The sequence below is a fragment of the Lepidochelys kempii genome, chromosome 5 (assembly GCF_965140265.1).
Source record: "Lepidochelys kempii isolate rLepKem1 chromosome 5, rLepKem1.hap2, whole genome shotgun sequence".
NCBI lineage: Eukaryota > Metazoa > Chordata > Testudines > Cheloniidae > Lepidochelys > Lepidochelys kempii.
The window spans coordinates 107,023,677-107,036,468 of NC_133260.1; the positions used below are offsets into that span (position 1 = coordinate 107,023,677).

The 12,792-nt window shown below is 38.7% G+C and overlaps 1 protein-coding gene across 40 annotated transcripts in view; it reads right to left on the reverse strand.

Annotated features, from left to right (window-relative positions):
- The window catches only part of PTPRD (protein tyrosine phosphatase receptor type D), a 1,705,510-nt gene that overhangs the window by 1,365,135 nt on the left and 327,583 nt on the right, over positions 1-12,792 (reverse strand). The gene's annotated exons all lie outside the window — the stretch shown is intronic.

Consider the following 12,792-nt stretch of genomic DNA (forward strand, 5'->3'; position numbering starts at 1 on the left):
GAGACAAATCTACAGGAAAGCCATGAGGCACACAATAGCAACCAAGAGATATAGCCTTGAGTTTCTAATATAGTTTAAAATTAAGTGATAAATACTTTCAATTTCACATGAAGTTTGCAGCTTTACAGAACTATCACAAAAATTGCCACTCTTGATCTAACACTGAAAAATCATGTTTTTGTTATATTTGCAGAAGTACATTCTTTGGAGTAATACTGTTGTAACTAAGGAAGGAGGTTAGTCCTAGTGTCCATATGCATGTGTGAATGATTCAACAAAGAAGCCCTAACTCATTAGGAAAACTTCTTTGCACATAGCTATATCCTATATTGTTCCCTAGGGCAGGAGTATCCTGGGCCTAATCCAACAACCCTTCCTCAATGTGACTAAGATCTAGTTGAAGTTGATAAGTATTTATAGTGTGAAAAGGGTCTATGGCAATAGATCCATTACCCAAACTTTGGATGAGTATAATGTGGCAGCAGATATAATTTTTGCACAACATTTCTGTTTAGATGCTAGCAACTGTTACCTTTTCTATAGGCCTGATGTCAAGGGGGGACTATGGAGGGTTAAAGCCTTCACAAGAAACATTCTGTCTCCTGAATGCTCTAAGATTTTCCCTGCCACAGCCATTACACAGGGTATAAACTATTGTGCATTCCATAACATTATTCACTGTATAAATGCTTTTAGATCCCTCAAGATCTAAGGGATCTATTCAAGAGATATAGAGCAGGAGTGACCAACCTGAGCCTGAGGAGACAAAATTTACCAATATACATTGCCAAAGAGCCACAGTAATATGCCATCAGCCCGCTTACCCCCAGGGCCTCCCACCCACTGGCAGTGCAGGAGGCTCTGGAGGGAAGGACCGAGGGCACGGCAGGCTCGGGAGGGGACAGGAAGGGGTGGAGTGGGGGTAGGGCCTGTGGCAGAGCCAGGGATTGAGCAGTGAGCACCCCCAGCACATTGGAAAGTTGGTGCCTCTAGCTCCAGCCCTGGAGTCGATGCCTATACAAGGAGCCACATATTAACTTCTGAAGAGCCACAGGTTGGCCACACCTGATATAGAGGATGTGTTCGTCCAGAGATTTTTTTTCTAAATTCTTTTGTAAAGAAACAGAATAACTGAACTTTTTGCATATTGACATGCTAGTCACTCACAGTGTAGAGCCTAATTTGATTTCTGAGTAATTCCAGATATTGATCAACCACAGTAAAATTTCTAATTATGTTTATATTTTATTTTTAGAAGGATCAAAAGTCTCTCCCACTTGGGATTTAACATTTATATCATTCAAATCTACTCTATTTTCCAAAACAACTGTCAGTGACCAAGAAATGGGCAGTCTTGCCTAATGATTGGAGGAAAACTCTTGCCTAGCAGTTAGAGCTGAATCTAGATGGGGTAGAGTCCTGAAGTGAAGCTAGAGGTGGGAGCCAGGAGTCAGAAGCCAAAGCCAGAGCTGAAGGGTTAACTAGAGTCATAGTCAGGAGACATAGCTGAGGGTTTGAGCCAGCAGCCAGAAGCCAGGACAGAGCTGGGTGCTGGGGCAGAAACGGGTATGGACTGGGAATAGTTCTGGGGCAGGTGCGAGCTGGGATGGGTCCAGGGCTAGAGACAGCAGAGGCAATGACAAGACCAAGTGCAACTACAGGTGCAGAGCACACTGAGCAATCACTAAACTGCTGCAGCTACTGTCTCTAAGTATGGCTGCAGGAGTTAGCAGACTATCAGGTGGCACAGTCAATGAAACAGCTTCTATCAGGCCCAGCTGTGCTAATTAGGTTGCCAGGAGACTGGTTCTGCTGCAGGCTGTTCCCTGACAACCACAGCGCAAGCATTTAGTGAACTGAGCAACCATATTTTCTGATTTCTGTTCCACCAAACCAGTTTCTTTTCCACTAAAAAGCTCCTGATGCTTTACTTTTGGTAGGAATCGCCTCCAACTCTCTCCATGGTTTTCACATGCCAAACTCAGATGTGGTGAGAATAAATCCTGCATTTTTCCCCCTATTTCATTTGACTTGTGAATACTTTCCTCAGAAGACACTTACTCTTTAGTAAAGAGTAATATTGTAACAATGACTGGTTGGGTCTTGGCACTTTAATTACCAAAATGTCCAATCCTATGGTCTTTACATAAGCAAAACTTTCATTTAGGACAAGAGGATTTTTGCCTCAGTAAGGGCTGCAGGTCAAAGCCTTATAATTAGAAAAAAGAAAGATCTCTGTGTGATCAGATCCTTAAGACAATGTTTGTTTTAACCTCCACCTTTATTCTATATTATGCCCCACAGTAACTGTCGTTTTAAATATAGGTTTTTCTAGAGCATAATTTTTAATACAAAGAAACAATATTGTCTAGTTATAACACGGACTTACTCTGCGGCAAGCCATCTTTCTTCAGTGGGACCGCACTTTCACCCATGGCCTCCAGTTTTGACCTCCCACATATGGATGTGCAACTGTTATATGCCTGCCAGCCTGCATATAAGAAAGCTGTTGCAGTGCAGGGCAAGTATTCCCCCTGTATGGTCCAGCAAGGTCCTGCACCTGTATTCCCCTCTATGGTCCAGCAAGGCCACCCACTCTCAGGCTTCCAGCTCCTCAGCTACAACCTCTCTTGGGCTACACAGTTCTCTGCCTATTCTAGAATCCAGTTTGAACCAGTACATGCAAGTCTCTCCAGGTGGTGGTGCTTCTCAGAAGGTGTACAACCTGAGTGAATTTGCCCAATCAAGCCATGCTATTCTTAGTTCCTGTAGGGCTGTGCTCCCTCTCCCACATGGAATTGCATGCAATCCCTGGCCTACGGTGATACATAAACTTAATACAGTAAGAACTCCCAAAGCTATGGCAGGAAACTGCCATATCTGTCATGTGTGCAAAATATGTTGTAAGACTATTTTGGAAGTTGCAGACTTGCATACTTATTTTTGCAAGTGCATAATTATAGATATGGCTGATGTCAGCTGAAAATTTGAGCTTAATGTTTTCTCTTTTCCCCCACTCAATTAAAATGTTTTGTATGATACAGTAATTATTTCAAATAAGGCAGTTTTCATTGTAACTCACGAGTCATACTACTAGGACACTGTAGAGTTTAAAACAGAGCTTTGTCTGATTCAGCAAATACAAAAATGCTTGAACTCCAAAGGAAGATATTGATTAATGTCTTAAATGACAGTAAAGCTAGAACTGTTGATGTTTTCCTTGCATTACATAGCTACTTTGCTCTTATTCTATAATGTTGTCAGTGATTAATCACAGAAGTCAAGTCAGCTAAATACCATCTGCAATTATATTGAATGCTGAGGCCCCAAAATGCTGTTGACTTTCCCATATTGTCTTCTGTTCTCTTTTCAACCAGTCAGTCAGAATAACTGAGCTTTTGATGTGGGCATCATTACTACTTACAGTGCATAAGATAAGACAAACTGAATGCCCACTTTAAAATAAGTACTATGTTTTGAACAGCAATGGCATGCTATATCAAGTTGACAGTGTTCATCCTCAGAATTCCCCCCACTCCCATCCCAGCAGGGCACGGTAGGGGAGGGGAGAAGAGGGAAAAGCAGGGGCTTGACCAGACCATCAGGAAGAATAAAGATTCCATGATGTGCTGGCCAGATTACAAGGTGGTGAAGGGAAAGAGCGTTAAGGAGCCAATGACTCCATTCTTATGCTAGCTTTAAAAAGCTGCAGCCTGCCACTTAACCCCATACTTTACATTTTGTGTCTTTATTCACCTGTTTGTCCAGTCAATAAGGTTATTACTGCAGCTGAGACTAAACCTGAAAACCTTTGTAGAATGTAGTCTGTTTCATTGACAAAAAGTCTCTTTTTAACTAACCAGTAGCGTTAACCTCCCTTTTGGTGGAAGTCTTGTTTCCTAAGTTGCACTGGGTCTGCTATGTGCCCTGCACAGCAGGAGGAATTGGTGGCAGTGATGTGTTTATATGTGAATATTTGTGTCCAGAGTTGGAGTATGTAGTTGTTAAAGAAAAAAACTCGGAGAGCCAACAGGGCCTCTACCATGAAAAAATCTTGAAATGCCTTATTATGTTCTCACTTACATCTCCTTTACACTTACGTAACTCTGTTGATTTTAATGGAGTTCATTGGCACTCGTCTCAGTGAAATCAAGATATGATCAGACCAGATTCTATGTCAGTTGGTTAATGTACTGGAGCCCTGATGTGAAATATTTTTTTAAGAGCAGAACTGAACCTCCAGTAAAACACTACTGGAATATGTGAAGAAAACATGGAGAGAATAAACACAGTTTGGAGCTAGTTCCTTTCACTCTTGTTGTTCTCCTCAACTAACCTTGGACATGAAAATCTTCCGTCTGTTTGATATACACCAAATACACTGAACAAAAATACTGATATATAATTTAAATGTGTGAGTCCTACGATGACACTTTTGGAATTTAATGCTCTAAGGTATGTGAGACCTATTGCAAGTGAGATCAGAATAGAGTCCTAATTTAAAAATAGCATTATTTCCCCCATTTATATATCCACTTCAAAATTCAGCCTTGTAAATCGATCATGCACTCTGCAAAAGTATATCCATTTCAGTTGTTTTATACTAATTCACGCAAGAGTCAGAAACAAACAAAATCATATGGAATGAATGACTGCCTTCTGTGGTAGGTTGAATGTCCACAGAGATACTCCATCTAATTTCCAACTTCTGACATTAGTCATTCTTGTCACGTTATGCGACATACTATATCTATAATCATGTTTGGTTTATGTAAAACAAGAGCTTGCATAGCTTGATTTCTCAACAGGAACTGCAGTAAGAAATTAAAATAATGGGTCTTGCGGCAGCAGACTGCTGTGATGGCAGTAAGCTAATTTTCAAGGCCTGAGGATTTCAAAAATGTTTTGACAACCAGCAGTGAAAAAGCTTTCATCCCAGTTTCACTCTCGTAAAAAGTGCCAGTGTTTTGGGGGATTTTTAAATGCACTTGTAATCATGGATTTCTTCAGATGAGGGTGAATTAGCATTACTGATTTGTTTTTCATGATAAAGAGCCATCATGTTTTAAAGTCCCGTGCATGAGTTCTAGATTCACTACAGGCTAACCACAATAAGAGATCACTCCCAAATGTGCTTAGTTTAAACAATAAGAAGGGGGGTAATACAATTCTTGGGAAGTTGGACAGGCTTTATTTAATAAATGTTCACATTACACACCTAAGCTGAATTACTCAAATGCTCTTAAAGTAATTTCGGGCAGTTTCATTTAATAAAATAAGAATTATATTGTTTTCTTTAAAGGGGCATCCTTCTCACTGGTTTCTTGATGTATGTAGTTCTTCCTTTGGATGTCAATATCTCTGTAGACTGAGGAGGCTGTGGAATAAATTTAAGCATTTTATCTATGCTAAACTTTGCAATAGTTAAAACTCCAAGTATCTGCTTATTTCTGCTACCATCTAGTAATCTATTACAGGTATCACTTATTATGTATATGAAATAGTATATTTTTTTTAAGAAGTACTTTTATGTAGAAAATTAAAAATATCTGCTAGAGCATCAGATCTACAATACTGATTCTGAAGATGCTGGAGGTGGCTGATGATATTTTACTAATTAAGCACACTGAACTCTCTCAGTTTTATCTGTTGTGAAATATTAATTAATTGCAATTACTGTGCAAACAGTTATGGGTTTTGAAATCTGCTTTTGTAAAGATAGGAAGCAGACTGGAAAATTGTACTAACATTTTAGCATGAGAGAAAACTATGACTTGTTTACAAGTATAAATGATTGGGGATCTCATCTTAGGGTTATTTTAGATTATTTAAAAATGGCCCTGATCCCTCTTTAACGTGGCAGAATTTAGGAGGATGGGGGGAAACAAACAAGCAGCTAGTTATTTAAATAGCAAATGGTATAAGCCACACTCTTGCCCTCCACACTTGTGTGTTCCATTAAACTTTTAGCTAGAGTAAGGCACTTGGATGCTGTGGTGAATTACATGCATGGTACAGTACATAGATAGATAAACTATAGCTGTAACTTGGGACTATTTTTGGAAGGTTTGAAAACATCCAACTCCTACATAATATATTTATTTCCTGAAGACACCAAAGCTTGGATTTTTAGCTTTAAGTTGCTTTTATGAAGAAAAAGAAAAAAAAATCCAAACATCTGAAGCTATAAATGGCCAGTCAAATGAAAACCTGGAGTTTTGTTCACTTCCAAAAATTGCTGGATAAAGGGCTCTTTGTAGTTATAAACTACTAAAAGAGTTCAGACCTGTGTGGTCATCATTAACGAAAGAAGAGGCAAGTAAAATCTAATGAATGTAAGTTAGAAGGAACAAAAGACAGCATATCAGTAGCTGCATGGCATATATCCTACCATGCTAGGCTGGCAGGAGCTCCTCCTATCTGAGAGCACAGGTTTGGATTTCCACTAGCGGTGCAGGAGAGAAGCCTAAATGATGTTGTCAAGGCACAAGCAGAGAAGCCAATGGTAAACTGGCAGCCAGCAGCCGCCATTCTCTGGCTGCCCAGCTCTGAAAGCTGCGCTTCCTCCATCATTAGAGTAGAAGGAAGGGTAGCAGTACCTCAACCCCCTACAATAACCTTGTAAACCCGCCCCCCCATAACTCCTTTTTGCATCAGGATCCCTACAATTACAACACTATGAAACTTCAGATTCAAATACCAGAAATAATGAAATTTACCATTTTTAAAATCCTTGAACATGAAATTGACCAAAATGGTCCATGAATTTGGTAGGGGCCTAACTATAAAGGATGCAAAGGCTCAATACCATAGTTTACCCAGGAATTGAAGGATACCTTCAAATCCTTCACCAAACCACTCCAAGAGAAAATCTACAAAACTCATCCCCAAGGGACCTTCTACATCCTTCCCAAGATGCACAAACAAAGCAGACCCATCGTATCTGCCCATGGCACTCTTACTGAAGGAATATCAGGACTCATAGAAACCATCCTCAAATTACGCACCACACAAAGGGCCAGCTTCCTCCACAACACAACTGACTTCCTCCACAGACTCTGCAACATTAATAATCTCCCTCAGAACACCACTTTTGCCACCAGCGACATCATGTCCCCATACAATCCCTCACAACAATGTCATAGCTGTCTGTCTCAAATATTTACGAGACCATGGGCAACCCTCAGAAATCCACACCAAGCATATCCAATTCATCCTTACCCATAACATTTTTACATTCAACAATAAGCACTGTTTAAACCATGGGAACAGCCATGTGTTTTAGGATGGTTGTCCAATATGCCAACCTCTTCATGGACACTTTGAAGAAGAATTTCTGGACAAATGCACAACAAAACCTCTGGACAGATGACAAACTCCCTCACAGATTTCCACCGCAACTTCAGCAACCACCACCTGTCCATTAAACTCTCTCTGGAATGCTCCCTCACTAGCATCAACTTCCTGGACACCACTGTCAGCTTCAACACCCCTCACAACACATCTTTCAAGAACCCTACAGACAACCATATATAAGAAACCCACGGATCACCATACCTACCTTCATAGATCCCAAACACACCAAGAAATCTGTTATCTAAAGCCAGACATTGAGATACCACTATATATTCTCCAAGGAGAAAATCCAGGCTACTCACCTTAACACACTCAAAATTCCCTTCACCAAACAAGGATATTCTTCCAGAGAAGCAGATCACATCATAGAATGGACCACCCAAATACCCCAAGAGAATTTACTTCCATACAGAAATAAATCCCCGTCTGACCGCACTCCCCTAGTTGTCACCTACCACCCCACACTGGAACGCATACAGGGTGTTATCAAACAATTACAATCCATACTTGATGGGGACCCCATTCTGAAAGAAATCTTTCCTGACCCTCCTCTTCTGGCCTTGAAACAACCCACCAACCTCTCCAAGCTCATCATAAGAAGCAAGCTCCCCACAGACCAGGACATACCAATTCAAGCAGCACCAGTCCTGCCAGAGCAGATGCAAAACCTGCAGAAGTATCTCCACTGCTACAATGACCAACATACCTTTCAAGATCCAGGGTCCTACACATGCCTATCACAACATGCGGTGTACCTCATCCAGTGCACTAAATGCCCCAATAACAACTATGTGGGTGAAACCAGACAATCATTGCACTCTTGAATGAACTCATACAGGAAAATGATAAAAGACCAAAAAAAAAAAAAAACCGACATCACCTGTGGGTGAGTATGTTTCACAGAGCAATCACTCTGTATCCAAACTATCAGTCCTTCCTTACCCTCAAAGGAAACCTGTGTGACACTTTCAAAAGATGAGCCTGAGAACTTAAATGTATAACTGCCACACACTACAATTCATGGTATTAATAAAGCCATTGGATTTATGGTTTATTAAAACAATCTGTAATCCACTAACTCCCCTTTTTTCCACTATGACTATTGGGGTGTTAACAGGCCTCTTCACCTTGAATGATTCCTCAGAAAATGTGCTAACCACTTATACTATCTGGTTGACCTTGTATTTAACTGTGTCACTCTTCCCACCTTTCCCAGACCTGAAGCAGAGCTCTGTGTAGCTCAAAAGCTTGTCTCTCTCATCAACAGAAGTTGGTCTAATAAAAGATATTACCTCACCCACCTTGTCTTGCTGAGGATACTTCTGCCATCCTGAAAAAGGTGATTATATAATCATCATGTGCACTGTGAAAGTGATATATATGGAATGCAACATGTTTAAAACAAGTTTTAAAGTCCTAAGAATCAAGTTGTGTGTGTTTATAAACCAAACCATAATATAAAATGGTAACAAATCCATATAGTGATACAAGACACTTAAAACTTAATTGTCTGAAGCTATAATATACTGGACAGACACTATATTTAAATTTTTGTAGGATTTATTTAAAAAATTGAATTATCTTTCCCAAATGATTGGATGGGTTTTTCTTCTATCTAAGAACAAAGAACACTACACCACACTCCCCTTTTCATTTCTTTCAGCAAAGCTCATTATTTTCTGCAATCCACACTGAATCAAGCTATTTCATCTGAAAATTTGCTATAGATCCTTCAATATATTCTGGAGCCTGGGGTGTTGCATTTGATGAAACTTTCCCCGTGAGCGGAAAACAAAAGCAAACTGTAAACAAAAATGAGTTTCAGAAAGCTTCTGTAATGGTAGGAGAGGTGGGTCAATGTATAAAACTCACAGAATGTATTATTGAAGAATAATGTGGAAACAGTATTAGTGTTATCACAAGTATTACACTTGAATAAGAAAAAAAGACAATATGTTGACTCTTTGTGGTAGGTTTTGCTGAAAAGCTGGTTAAAACTGAATATTTATGAACTCAAGAATGTAACTCTTACTGATGTCAATCCTTAATGTTTAAGTCATTTGGACAGCCTGGAACAATACTAAAGCCAACCAGAGAAATAAAATATGGTAACTAACATGAAGTACATTTAAACTGTAGGGTGGTTTTTTTTTTTTTTTTTAAAACAGAATATGCTTTCCCAAGAATATACTATAAAAATTAATCTCAGATGGGGGGGGGTAGATAATAGATTCTAGACATTCCAATCTTTGGAATTAATCAGAAAATAATTCTCAGAAAAAATATATACTACCATAAATTCGAGGGCGCAATTATCAATTTTTGTTTTGTGTTTTCATGGGTCATCAAATATAGTTTCTGCCTTAGAAAAGTTACCTAATTAGTGCATCAGGGTGATTTTAGTTTAAAACAAAAATATTTCATTCATTCTATACTTTATCCCATAATGTTTTACAAGTATTATTCTGCATTATTATCTTTAAAATTATATTTGTACATTACAGTTCATATTCCATTTTTAGTGTTATGTGCTGCTGGTATAAATGCTTACTTCCAAGTATTTACACAGAACATAAATATCATTTGACACAGCAGTTCCTTTTAAGAAGTCAAGCAGTAGGCAACATGGAGCGTAAAAATCTACCTGTCCACCTTCCAAACATAACTATCACAGAATTGAACTATTAGTCACTTGACTTAATGAAAGAAAATTGCCTAGGACAGCCAAAAAGTCTATTTGTAATGCAGGCTTCCTTTCATCTTATGTACTATGTTGAAACATAACTGAAGATGACGAAATTGAATGAATTTGGAATGAGCGGTTTAGTCAATGGAAATGTATGAGATTTGCTATAACTGATTCTGTTGCATTCCATATTTTCCCTCCATATATTCTTCAAAACGTTTATTTCAAAACAGTTCAATGTTGAGTAATTTCAACTAGAAAATTTTGGACACTGGCTTGCTAGAAACAGTTCTATAAGTTCAGTTATTGTATTAAAAGGAACTTTTGTGCAATTATATTTTAAAAGGGAATATTTTAAAGAGTTTATTACTCTTTAATAACTCAGTTTAGCTAAATCATCGGGGTATTTCCCGGGCAAGGTACTGCTCTAATAGAGTTGGAACCTTTTTAAATAAATGAAATTTCTTCAAAGCCAGAAGATTTCATGAAGAAGGTGTTCCAAGTCCAGGGGTCACTGGTCACTTGAGAGAGAAACCAACTCTCCAACTGTAGGCTGCTGATTAGAGCACTGGAGGGAGACTAAATCTCATGTTATGTAGCCCAGGATTTGGGAGGCCCAGGTTCAAGTCCCTGTTCTCCCTAACTAAGAACAGAGTTTTTCAGATCAGGAAGAAGCTGGACTTGAAGTGGGATCTCCCACATCCCAGACCAGTGTCCTAAACATTAGCCCTATGGTGTGAAAAGTTAGTCTCACTCCCTCTCCCTTAAAGTGACCAGATAGTCCTGGACCCAAACAGTCCAGAATTGAGCTCAGGTTTCAATTAAAAAAAACAAAACAAAACAAACAAAAAAAACCCTATGACATTTCCACACAATTCCATGTTGTGAAAATATTTCAAATGTTTTATTTTCATTCCAATGAACAAATTCTGAAACCTTGAAAGTTGCTGCAAAACTGAATTGTCATCCTTTGGACAGCTCTATTACTAGCTGAACTAGGGTCATAGATTACTCAATCTGAACTAGGGTCATAGAATCAGACAGAAACTGAAAATAACAATTTAAAACACAAGAGTGTCCCATTACGAACAGCCCTTATTTAAGAAACAAATGCCACATATTTTTAAAGACTCCTGTAACTGATCTGACCTTTAAAAACAGTGCCAATTTACATCTACGGGATTACATTTTAATAATGACTTTCTATGATAAATGTACATCTATTTTAAAAGGTATACTGAGGTCCACACCATGGTCACCTTATGTGACTACTTCTGTTGATTTAATCATAGAATATCAGGGTTGGAAGGGACCTCAGGAGGTCATCCAGTCCAACCCCCTGCTCAAAGCAGGACCAATCCCCAACAAAATCATCCTAATGACACTCCTTGCATGAGTAAAGTGAGCAGGACTGCAACTGCCATATAGAAATGTTGAAATCATGAGCTTTCGTGAGCTTCATCTTCATGCATCCGATGAAGTGAGCTGTAGCTCACGAAAGCTCATGCTCAAATAAATTGGTTAGTCTCTAAGGTGCCACAAATACTCCTTTTCTTTTTGCGAATACAGACTAACACGGCTGTTACTCTGAAACCAATAGAAATGTTGAGTAGTTTTTATTTGTGTAAACTGGAATTGGTTTGAGATGCTCTATAACAATGGGAAATGATTACCTTCTCTTCAAATCAACAATAGTTATCCACTACCCAGTCTCTTCTCAGGTAATTTTCAACAACTTCTATGCACTTAAATTTTGGAAGTTGGAAAGGAATACTACTGGAATGTCTTTAAAAAGTGTTTAAAAATAGGAGCTGACTTTGGTTTCTATCTATCTAGGACCATACTTCATTGAATACAACTTCAAAGTCTAATAATTCACAGCCTGTTTTTTGGCCTGTGGCAAGGACAAGGCTTAGGTCAAACTTTTACATTATCAATGCTTTGGCCTATTAGTTATAGAAGCATCAAAAACATATGGTTTAAAAAATAAGGTTAGAAGCAGTCCACACAATATGAAAACTCAGATATCTTCAAATGTGGCTTATACACACATGTGTATGGGTACTGTGCAAACTCATGATAAGCAAAGGAAGCATGAAGGTGATGTTTCCCTGGATTATCATATTTAAATGTCCTCTTTGACAGTTCACGTGAATTCAAATGCTTTACTATGTGCATAATAGAGAAGACTCCTTCTTTGTCTTGAATACTAATATTTCATCGATTTGTTATTCTTCATTTATTATTATGGTCTGCCTCTAGTTACAATATATCTTTGTAAGGCTGACCGGTACACTCAAATTACTCAGGTTTCAGAGTAACAGCCATGTTAGTCTGTATTCGCAAAAAGAAAAGGAGTACTTGTGGCACCTTAGAGACTAACCAATTTATTTGAGCATAAGCTTTCGTGAGCTACAGCTCACTTCATCGGATGCATACTGTGGAAATTGCAGAAGACATTATATACACAGAGACCATGAAACAATACCTCCTCCCACCAGCAGGAGAGTGGGGTGGGAGGAGGTATTGTTTCATGGTCTCTGTGTATATAATGTCTTCTGCAGTTTCAACAGTATGCATCCGATGAAGTGAGCTGTAGCTCACGAAAGCTTATGCTCAAATAAATTGGTTAGTCTCTAAGGTGCCACAAGTACTCCTTTTCTTTTTACTCAAATTACTCAGACTTTGGGGATGGGGGGAACTTTGAACCTGAAGTATTTAAACTACTTAGATCCTGATTTTATATCGTT